The 12108-nt window shown below is 40.7% G+C and overlaps 1 protein-coding gene across 3 annotated transcripts in view; it reads right to left on the reverse strand.

Moving 5' to 3' along the window:
* PKIB (cAMP-dependent protein kinase inhibitor beta) overlaps window positions 1-12108 on the reverse strand; it is a 71392-nt gene that overhangs the window by 40406 nt on the left and 18878 nt on the right. The window contains exon 1 of one of the 3 annotated variants that reach the window (XM_042446159.1): window positions 8344-8477. The exons of the other annotated variants lie outside the window; for them this stretch is intronic. The gene's annotated coding sequence lies outside the window, so the exon portion shown is untranslated. Of the gene's footprint in view, window positions 1-8343; window positions 8478-12108 lie in introns of those variants that run through there. 3 annotated transcript variants of the gene reach the window in all.

A 12108-nucleotide genomic window follows, 5' to 3' on the forward strand; every position in this document is an offset into this window, starting at 1 on the left:
TTAAACAGGTAATTATTAAAAGAATAAAACATATTTTAAAAAGATAAAACTATATATATAGAAAAAACTGTATCAAATTTTTAAAATGGTCCAACATCCCAGCCTGTCCTTACAGCAATTCCTTAAATGTTTGTGTGAACAGGTAGGTCTTCACCTGCTGGCAGAAGGCCATCAAGGAGGGAGCCATTCTGATTTCCCTGGGCAGGGAGTTCCAGAGTCCAGGGGCAGCTACCAAGAAGGCCCTCTCTCGAGTCCCCTCCAACCGTGTTTGTGATGGTGTTGGGACAGAGAGATGGGCTTCTCCAAAGGATCCCAGAGTCCTGGCCAGTTCATACCAGGAGAAATGATCTGCCAAATAATGTGGACCTGAGCCACATAGGGCTTGATACGTAATAACCAGCACCTTGAATTGTGCCCAGAAATAAACTGACAGCCAATGAAGCTGTTTCAGCAGGGGCACTATATGGTCTCTGTAATCTGCCCCTGTTAACAGCCTGGCAGCAGCTCTTTAAACAAGCTGAATTTTCCAAACACTTTTCAAAGGCAGTCCCATGTAGAGCCCATTACAGTAGTCCAAACAGGATCTAACCAAGGTATGTACCACTGTGGCCAGATCTGGCTTCTCAAGGAATGGGCACAGCTGGCACACAAGTTTTAAATGTGCGAAAGCACTCCTGGTCACAGCAGAGACCTGAGCCTCCAGGTTCAAAGCTGAGTCCAAGAATACCCCCAAACTGTGAACCTGTGTTTTCAGGGGGAGTGTGACCCCATCTAACACAGGCTGGAGGATCCCTATTCCCTGATCTGCCTTCCAACTAACCAGAATCTCAGATCTCAGATTATTCAGATCTCTCAAAATGAGATATGATGGCAGTTGTTCTATTGCCCTAATATAAACAAAGGGGGAAGGAAGCCCTTCAGTTTTGCACCTCTCTACTTCTATGGCTTTAAACTGTCTGTGAAGTATTGCTATCAGAATATAACTTTTAAAATGGATGCTTCGGTAGTGAATCTTTGTCCATCTGGGAGCCACACTATTAAAATAGCATGATTTAGAGAAATGGTTTGTTTCTACTTTGCCTTGTCTGTAAAGTACTCTGTGCTATGCAGCCCTATAACAACCTCTGGGATTCTGGTAGTCACAGCTATGTTCACATTCTGGATTTCTTCATTGTTTCTATAGGCAGCTCTCACCTCCACCTGTGCTAAGATGTGGATGGTCTAAAGCAGGAGTGGGCATGCACTAAGGTCAGAAGCCCCACATAAGCATCACTGGCACCATTTCACCATTTTCATTTCCAGTCATTTTAAAGTGATTTCTGGCTCTTGTGGGAGAAGGAGTCTGAAACAGCATTTAAGGGCAATTGTGAGGCAATCTTTCACTGAAAAGAAAAAAAAAGCATTTTCAGGCAATTTTAAAATTATTTGTTCTCTATTATAATTGATCCCAAATCAAGACAGCAAGGCTTGACCATTCATGTTGCATATCCTAAGACTTTTTTTTACAGAGTACCTTGAAAAGACTTGTAGTAAATATATTAAATAATCATACTACATTCATTATAGACCAAATCACAATGTTCTGAAAAGGCCAATAATGCAATCCAAACAGCATGGGACCACTTCTAAATGCAAATAGAAGTTCATTGGAAAAAAGTATCTTAAAATCATAAGATTCAAATTCTGCTGTAAGACAAATCCATACAAGTGATGAGAATGAGCTGCTATCTTACTGAACCAGGACTACTGTTTGTTCATAGCAAACATGATGTGCAAACAAGACAAGCTCTACTACAGTTCCAGATCAACCCTGCAAACATTACTACAAATCATTCACGTCAGCCTAACACTTAAGCTGCCTAACTGATAGTGATACTACTAATTCCCCAGTTTATGGTATTATTCAACATGAACCTACTTAATCTGTGAATAAAGCCACAAACAAGCATAGTTATGCAACTGCTACTTTTAAAAAAATCACCTCACCAAATAGGGAATCTAAATCTGAAATGAGTGTCAGCAGAGTGAGAGAGTTACTTTTTTGGACCATAATTCTCCAAATCCTTCATCTGGGGAATTCTGGGAGTTGTAGTCCCAAAAGTAGCTTTCCCCATCTCTCTGTGGAGATATAAAACCTAAAAAGTCAGCAGTGTGGGAACAACAAACTGATGGTTTGCCTTAGAGAACCCTTTGATTTTGTTTTAAAAGCCTATGAACACATTATGCCATTAACAAGCACAACAGTGAAGCTAGCTTATTCATACATCATATTTGGCAGGCATCAGATCCTGTGAATCATAATTGTGTTTGCATACATTGATCCATATTACACATTAAAGCAGAATGAGGCACAAAGGAGGAGATGCCTGTGTACTGTAGCTACACAATGATCCGCATAGCTCAAAGCATACAAGGAAGAACTATGTGCAGGGATCACAACAGTTTCTGAAACAGATATACATGCAAAGCTTCAAACTGAAAGAATGTCTGACTCTCCCAGAGGGTGTTTTTTCCTTTGCTCAGGGTGATGCAGGCTTATTTTGCATGCTGCAAGATTAATAATTAAACATATAACATATAAAACTCAGAATCTTTTAAACCATACGTGTGCTATCACTGGGAAGGTACCCTGTATTGAAATACATATGGTAGCTGGCAGATTTTATGACTGGAAATTTCTAAACTATAAAGTTGGCCCTTGATATCTGCTGGGGTTTGGTCCAGGACTGCCTGTGGATGCCAAACTCTGTGGGTCCTCATAGTATGGCATAGTAAAATGGTTTCCTTATACAAAATAGCAAAATCAAGGTTAACTTTTTGGAATTTATTTTTTACAGAATATTTTCAAGCCATGAATATTAAATCCATGGATGCAGAATCTGTGGATACAGAGGGCTGACTGTATTAAAGTCTAGAATGAGACAAATGGATCATCTGAAAAGTTTAATTGCTTTGTGAGTTCCTTTCCTTTCCTTCTTAGCCCTAGATTCTCTTCTATACAACAGAATATGGCTGGGAACTTTTGATCTTCCCTATGTCTTCTCCTAGGCCTCTCAGCCTCTCTTTGGCCATGCTGTTTGAAACCAAAAAACAGTGCAGGCCAGAAGATCTAGATGGCCAAATATTCCCTGCCCTTGAGGCAGAAAGAGAACAACTAAATCCTATGTCTACCTGGAAGTAAACTTCCTTGAGTGTGGTGGGGCTTACATCTGACTAAACACACACACATGGTACTGTATGTCACCAAGGAGAATTCTACTATTATTGTAGTACAGAGGTTGGGATCATGTGGCTCTTCAGATGTGGCTGGGATGCAACTCCCAATATTCTTAACCTGTTGGAAGATTTTTGCACTCTCTTTCCTCCTCCTTAAATAGAGAATTCCTGCATGCAAACTCTCCTCTCTCTCTCTCATTCAAACTGACCATGTGACTTAGGTCACTCCCCCTTTGGGACTAATGCAGTGTTGCCAATCTGGTGACTTTCACACCAAAATGGGTACTTTTCAGAGCCTTTGGTGTGATTTTGGTGATTGGTTTTAATGGTAATTTTGAGAGTTGAAATAAGTATTTGGTGAGATATGGGGGGGGGGGACTTGGTGAGTTTTGGCCAAACGTTTGGGGAATTATCTTCGAGGCTTGTTGGCAACACTGATTATCTCTCAAGATTTTCTCCTGTCCTGAGCTGTCTTCCTCATCTCTCAATGTTCTTTGGAAAGATGGTAAGATAGACACTTTTTCTCTATCTGAACTATTCACTAGTTAGGTGCTTTCTGCACCGCCATTTGGGACGTCCGGAGGACGTCCCATTTTAAAAAAGGGGCGTCTCTTTTAGACGCCCCATGGCCTAGTACGGACTCCGTCCGTACAAGATGGCGCCGGCCCTTCTACATGGCCGGCGCCATCTTTGCGTATCGGACGCTTAGCGTCCGTACGCGTCGCGCCGCTGCTGATGTAGCGAGCGCGCCCCTGGCGCCTCGCTACATCGCAAACGCGACGAAAAAAGAAGCTCCATTTTGGAGTTTCTTTTTTCGGTCCGTGCGGGAGTCGGGCCGTCTGAAGGCTCCGGCTCCCCCGTGGACTTACTGGCGGCGGCAGCAGACCGCCGCAAAGCGGCGGTCTGTACCCCGCCTTAGATTAGGATAAAGCCTTTATCTAAATATAGATTAAAGTCATTAGTATTTTTTTGTTTTGAACAAGCTACTTGTGTTGTTTTCTGAGTCAGTCTCAGTTCTTAGGGAAGCACAGGGCCGAAACAGACAGCCCGGTAAAGCCGGCTTCTAGCCAGCTTGGGGGCATGCTGTTTAGACATGTCACACCCCTGAGTTGCCCAGAAGCCATGCTGGCCAGCTTCCAGGTGACTTGGGGGTGTGGCGTTCAGGTGCCACTCACCTCAGACCTGGCAAAAAGCCGGCTCTAAAGGCAAAGGGGCAACTTTTTTTGCTCCTATTTGGGGTGGAAGCTGGCCGGATTGAGGCCAAGGTTTGCGTTTGCTGTGGCCTCAGTCTGGCTCTCCTCAGGGCCATCTGTTTTGCCTCATAGTTAGACAAGAGCACATTTCTGTTCCTCTGCTAATTTAAAGCCAGTCCCTAACAGGCTTGGCTTTGGTATTTTTGATATTTAAATATTTCCATATCAAAAGCTAAAGCTTTAGGAAACATAAATTACCCTACATAACCATTGGTTGTAGGGCCTCAAAGTTAAAGTCCAACCACACCTGGAGGATGGAGGTTATTACCACCCATGTCTACTCCCCCTCCAGTGCTCCATAATTATGAGAGCAATTTACATCACTAGTTTATATGTTCCATTTCTTGTTTTACTATGCCTAGCCTCCCTTAATTCATTCTTCTAACATTCCATGTTCCTATCATATGTGTTGTGCTGCTCTAGGTTTTCCTTTCACCTCTGAGCACATCAACAACTGAACGTCTTTTTGCCTTAAGTCCAGTTGTGTCATCAGCCATGGTGCAACTTGTACTTGTCCTCTGCTGTAAGCCAGTAGTTCACTAAGTGCTTTCCGACCTGGGAATTTCATCTTCTGGCACTATCTCTTGTTTAATTTTAGATTGTTTCATCCTAATATTTGTATGGTAAAAAACATTTGATGGGGGTCTACTGTGCCTCCTTCTGCACAGTACTAACAAGCATTACCTATGGTGCTATCATTGTCTCTAAGAGATCTTCCAGCAGTGTCACACTCCAGTATTGCTGCTGCCTGGAAACTGTTTGGCACATTTAGTCTGGCTCCTCAGCAAAAACCTGTCTGACATGAGACCCTACCAGTGAGCAACAGAGGCTCTTGCTTCACAGGACCATGCAATCCCACCACCACAGGTACTGCCATGGTGGTAGGGGTACTATATATTTGTTAATCTAATTGTTTTGCTCTCATTTGGCATTATCTAAGCAAGGGCCTGGGCCACCACTTTCTGTGTTGTTTTTCTCATTGCAATTAAAACATCTTTTCTCCATTAAACAACAATTCCTTCTCCACCTTAATGCACTGTAATGTATTTCATTCAAGAGTTCTGGCTTTTCAAAGTCCTTTTCTGAGTGAGGTTGTCTGCTGAGTGACAGCTTTCCATGATGTATAATTAAGGAAGCTGCACTTATCCCTGTAGAAGTGCTTCTGCAGCTTCAATCTGAAAACAGTTAAATGGTGTCAGTGTTTAATTCATCAGAATCACAAGGCTGCCTCATGTCTGGTATGCTGCCCTGAACAGGGGAAAGAATGGGTGGATAGGATACTGCCATTCCAAAATAAACCCATAAAGCTATGTTCTACCTGCCTTTCTCTGAATGTTTAATGGCTCTCAGTATCATGATAAGCCTCTTCAACTGTGTTTTTTGAGTGACAGTCATCATTTTGTAGCTATGGAGCATGCTCAATCATCAGTAATCTAAATGTTGGAGAGGGATGCACAGGAGAGGTCCATGAAATCCTTAGCAAGAGAGAATATCTTCCACGCTTCTACAGAAGATGGAGTTTGTTGTGGCATGTTGATAGCTCCTTTTAAAGCTTCCAAGCAGCTTGGAAAAGCTACTATGTGATACTAGAGCTCCCAGAATCCCCTAGCCTGTATGGTACCAGCCATGCCAGTTAAGGATTCAGGGAGTTGTAGACTAAAAAAACCCACACTATTCAAATCTCTATACTGACACCTCTAAAAAAATTAACCTACTATCTCTTTCTAAAGACATAATAGACACCAAAACATTCAAGTCTAATGTGAATTGGCATGTAGAGAAAGGACAAGCAACGGCAGTCAGGCTGCAACAGAAGATTCTATTTGGCAATGGTTTTGACTGCAAGGCATGTCTGACATTTACCTAGGTGACGGCACTCATTTCTCACATTTGAGAATCCAGGTGGTAAGGAGGAGCAATGGAAGAAGCTATGTGCTATAGAAAAGAAAGCGCAACCAGGAGAGTGCTTAACCCGAGGACACAACCACGGTATGTCATGAAGACAACTGTTATCAAAGCTGCAGCGTTTTAAAAAAGTTTAATGGGGGAGAAATAAAATCTTTCTTTACATCATTTTCTCAATCAATGCTGCCCACTCCCTGAAGATATTGGCCAAATTGGGCGAGACATACAGATATCTCATGACTTGTATTTTTTGCCCAGAGGGACAAATTCCAGAGTTCTGTGTAGAAGAAGATGACATTTCCCTGGAGAAATGTGCACTTCCCCAATGCCATATTCTCAGTCAGATTTGGAAGCTCCCATTAAACCTTTTTATAAAAAAAAAATACTGATCCAGCCATATATTTATCCCCCCCCCCACTGTATCCCACCTGAAGGGTGATGCTTAGAGTGTGAGTTGTGAATAGGTATGAAGAAGGCTTTTGGTCTGACCTGAAAGCCACCGTAGTAAGCACAAATCCTGACAGCAACATCAGATCCCCAAAGAGTTTTGCGTAATGGACTGACTACCACAATTAGCAGCTTTTACGGCTATGATGAAAATTCTTACTGGATAGTCAGCACTGATTCATTTCTTTCTTTCTCTTTGCTGTTACATTATTTACTTAGCTATGTTTGTTCCTATTATTCCTATCTTTAACAATGCCATCAGGATTTGATGTGGCAAGGAAAAACTAAATGAGATCCACATTTAAAAAGCATCTTGATGAAGGCTTCAGTTGGCTAATCAGTAAGGAATCTCACAAAACGTTCTCACAAAAGGAGGAAGTATGTCTATAAAGAAAATGGCCAGATGTTGCAAGCTTTCCCCCCCCCCTTTTTTTTTTCTTTTTTTGCATTTCAGGCCTTTTGAAACTGAAAAGCCTGTTGTGAAGGGGAAAAAATCCTGCTGTTATCAACCCCACTGCCATGATGTTCTTTAACATAAGAAATAGTGTATATTTTTCTTACAAAAATAGTGAAATGCACAAAAATTAAAAATTGCTTAAATGCTCTCTCACTCTTGGCCAGTAGGGAGATGAATTCTGAAATTATTAATTCTTGCTTATGAAATAAAAGATCTATACCTTTAGTAGCTAAGCACATTGCTCCACTCCAGGCCAAGTTCATATGTCATTGGGGGGGGGGAGGATCTATGGAAACCTTGACTTATTGTGGGCAAGCAATTTTGCTAAACTCTGATCTCTCCCACATGCTCACCAACTGTTCTGTTTGGCAAGGACAGTCCTGATTAATCCCCTGTTGTCCCAGTTTTCCAGCTGTTTTTAAAACGTCCCAGTTTCTTTCTGCTTCTCCCACTTTTCCCCTTTGTCCTCAGCTTTCTTCAGGTGGTGCAAATTGAGCTCAAAGTGCAACAGTAGTTTTCATTCAATTAATTCAATGGGAGAAGGAAGCCAAATCTTGCCTCCCCCAGTACATTTATGCAAATACAAACTGCTATACTCTCTCCTAGCTTGTCTGTCCTTTCTCATTAATAACGTTTGCCATATTGACTGATTTCTACTGTTGCTTGGCCACATGTATTACATTTTCATCTGTGAAACAGAATCATAGTATCTTAGATTCTGATGGGACCACACAGGCCATTTAGTTCAATCCCATGCCATGCAGGAATACACAAGTAAAGTACTCCTGAAAGATGACCATCCAACCTCTCTTTAACAACCTCTGAAGATGAAGAGTCCATCACCCTCTGAGGCAGACCATTCCATTATCAAGCAGCTCTTACAGAAAAGGTTTTTTTTTCTAATGTTTAGTAGGAATCTCTTTTCTTTGAATCAACTGGTTCATGTTCTAATCACTAGAGTAGCAGGAAGTAAGCTTGTTCCATCTTCTATATGACATCTGTTGAGACATTTAAAGAAAGTTAACATGTCACTTTTCAATTGTCTCTTCTCCAAGCTAAACATACCCAGCTCCTTCAGTTGTTCTTCATAAGGCTTGGGTTCTAGTTTTTGACCGCCTTGGTTTCCCTTCTCTGGACATGTTCCATCCAGCTTGTCAATATCCTTCTTGAACTATGGTGCCCAGAATTGGACACACTATTCCAGGTGAGGCAGAATAGCACGGCACTACTACTTCCCTTGATGTGGACATAATGCTCAGGTTGATGTAGTCTAGAACTGCATTGGCTTTTTTGGCCACTGCTTCACACTATTGACTCATCATATGTAGTTTGCAGATCTTTAGCATCTGAATCTTTGTCACTTGTACTGATTTCAAGGCAGGTGTTATACATCCTATATTTGAACATTTAATTTTTCCTGCCTAGATGTAGTACCTTACATTTATCCTGTTCGATTTCATTTTGTTAGTTTTGCCCCAGTTTTCTAAATTGTCAAGGCCATTTTGAATTGTGATCCTGTCTTCTATATTTACTACCCTTCTCCACAAATTTGGTGTCATCTGCCAATCTGATAAGCATCCCTATTCCATCATCTAAGTAATTTCTAAAGATGTTAAACAATATCAGGCCCAGGACAGAATCCCAAGACATCCCACTAGCCGCTTCTCTCCAGAATGAAGAACAACCATTGGTAAGTACTCTGGCTTTGGTCTGTCAACCAATTATACAGTATGTTAAATGTTGTAGAATATGCCAGCAACCATCTACAGTCTAGCTAACAAGACAAGCAATGAAAAAGGCACCGACTGTAGGGTACAAGAAAAAGATAGATTTTTATTAATTCTCTGTTTAGATGTTCCCACTCCTTGGTTATTGTTGCTGACACTCTCAACTTAACATAATAGCTTTTGAAAACTGCAGGTCCATCCTCCTCTAGAGAAGACATTTTTGCTAAATTCTGTATTGTGCCTCATCAAAAGCGGGCTCTGTGATCTTGAAAGCTAATTTTTAAAGATACTTGACATTTATATAAAAGACAAATGACTTTTACAGGGAGAAGAGTCACTCAAGGCTGCAGCTAAAAAGCAATTTTCCTGCTCTCATTACAGTGTAGATTCTTCATTACATTTTTTTCTTTTGGCAGTCACTATTAAAGCTCTTTAGGGCAAAGGCTCCACAAACAATCATTAATCAGTTGCCATCTAGAAAAAATAATGGACTGATTTATGAAACTATCTTACCACACCCCCACAAAAATCTTACCATTTCAACTATGTTTTAAGAAAGAGTGATGTTCTCTACCTCGATTTCTAAATGCATCAAGCAGTATAAGTACTTCTGCTGAAGACAACAATGATGAAAAAAGAAAATGAGACTGAGGGCAAGTTACAAAGAAAACTCCGACTTCTTATGAAACAGAAGTGACTTGCAAGATAAGGAACTGTACAGAACATTACACACTGTAGACTGCAGGCAAGTGAAGCAACTTTAAATCCTATCAGTTTCAACAGAGAACAACCATTCCTTATAATGAGATGTAAATGCTTACCTTTGCATGGATCATGCCTTGTATCTAAGGCTAAAGAGAGATTAAACATGTGAAGTGTGCTTTTATTATTTTTATTTTTCACAGCTCTGAGGTAAAGCCTCTGTAGAAAAAAAGGGCCTGCATTAACAGTTCACACTGAACTAGGTTCCCAAGTAACTTCACGGTTATGCAGTCTCAGTAGCTTTTGAGATTATAATGAAAAAGTCTCCAGTTAAAACAGTCGACCTTCTGTATCTATGGATTCTGTATCCATGGATTCAACCATCTATATATATTCAATAAAATACAATCAATCATTCAATCAATCAATTTTATTAATGCTTAAGCCAAAGGCCATTCGCATATTAATATGTAAAATCAATGACAGAGATTCAGAATTATAAAATGCTCCATCAAATAACTAACATCCGAATTTTATACATTGAACATAATAAAATTCCAGACAATTAAATAAAACAACATTAAAAACAACTTCAAAATTTAGATAAGATTATCCCAATACATATTCAAAAAATATATTCTAAATATTTAAAATATATATACATTTCAAAAAGCAAACCTTGATTTTGATATTTTATATAAGGGACTCCATTTCCTATTCCATTGTATTTAATAGGACTTGAGCAAATGTGGATTTTGAGATCTGGAGGAGGGGGAAGGTGTCTTGGAACCAAACCCCAGTGGATACCAAGGGCCCACTCTACAGTTAAGGTACAGTACTTCACATGTTCCTGGGTGTTACCTCTTTAATAGAAAATTTGGTACCAGAGACAGAAATAAGATGGAATTAATAGATTTAAATTCCTACACCACAAAAAAGACCGGTTAAGCAAGTTTCAGCAAACTTTGTATCCATAACTAACAACATGTACATGTGAAATGAAACAACTATATCAGATATGCCTTGCATAGGTAAAGACAGACATTTGGAACCCTCAAGAGAGCACTTGAAGGCTTCTTCCAAAATATATTCAACAATGAGGTTGGGGTTTTTCCCTTTTGTTAGTCTTTGTTAGTCTTAGTTCTTTTGTTCCTTTTGATGGCCAAACAGACAGATCTATGCTTTTTTTAACATGGACATAAGGAGGTGATGAGGCAGGTTTATCTGGTCCCCCCCCCCCGCCCCTTTTCTATCTGTTTTGGTGTTCAATATGCTCTCGAAAGGATTCTGGAGAAAGATGCTGTTTACCTTGCCTGTTGTAGGCAGGCACACACAGCTACAGAAGGACCAACTAGAGAAGAATCCCATTACCCAGCTCAGGCTTTTATTGCATTGTTTACGGAAGAAAAACTGCTGCAACCTGACATTAAAAGTCTGTTTCTCCAGCTCGCCATCACTATACCTCCAATATACCTCCAATAGTAATCCTACTAAAAATGTCTAGCTAGACAGAGAAAAGGGGGAAAAGGTGGGGGGGGCAGCTGGCAGGAGATAATAAAACTTTGTACAAAGGAGTTTCTTGGGTTACATCCATACTGCAGGAATAATCTGGTTTTCTGGGGACTGTAGTTTGTTGCTGTCCCAGAGCTCTCTGACACAGAAGGCTAAATGTCTCACAAAACTACAATTCATGGAATTCCATAGTAATGAGCCACAGCAGTTAAAGTGGTGTCAAACCAGATTATTTCTGCAGTGCGGATGCAGCCTTTGTCAGAGCCTTTGTTACAGTAACTGAGGGGCTGTACAGACAGCCCAAAAGGAGCAGCTCTGTGCCACCCCTGGATGCACGGGATTGGGGACACAGCAACTGGACACCATACCCCCAACCTGCCAGGAAAAGAGACCTCAAAAAGGAGCTTCTTTTGTCGGCATTACAAGAGTGCTATAAGGGTTGCACCGTGCCCTCATGACGCTCCTCGTGTGCACCCCGTCTAAATGGCAGCACACCAAGATGGCAGCCACACCACGCGGTAGGACTCAGGAGCATACAAATTTACTCCTATCCTTACGTGATTTTAGCTACCTTATATAGGAGGGGCAACTTGTTATATTTTTCTTCAAGGGAACAGCACAAACTTTGCCTGGGATGATCAGAAAAAAAGTGGATGGATTATTGTGACTACTGTACTATGGGACTTAATCATTCTCCCAATCTTGATGCATCTTTTCTTAGTAGGCTGGTATGTCAACCAATGACTGTAACTCATGGTGTCAACCCATGGACCGCTTCCCATACCAGACCATATATAATTCTTAGTAAAACATTTTTTGTATTAATGTTACCCCCATATCATAATTCCCATATGTCAATTAAAGTAATGACAATAATAGTAATTCCCCA

The sequence above is a fragment of the Sceloporus undulatus genome, chromosome 1 (assembly GCF_019175285.1).
Source record: "Sceloporus undulatus isolate JIND9_A2432 ecotype Alabama chromosome 1, SceUnd_v1.1, whole genome shotgun sequence".
NCBI lineage: Eukaryota > Metazoa > Chordata > Lepidosauria > Squamata > Phrynosomatidae > Sceloporus > Sceloporus undulatus.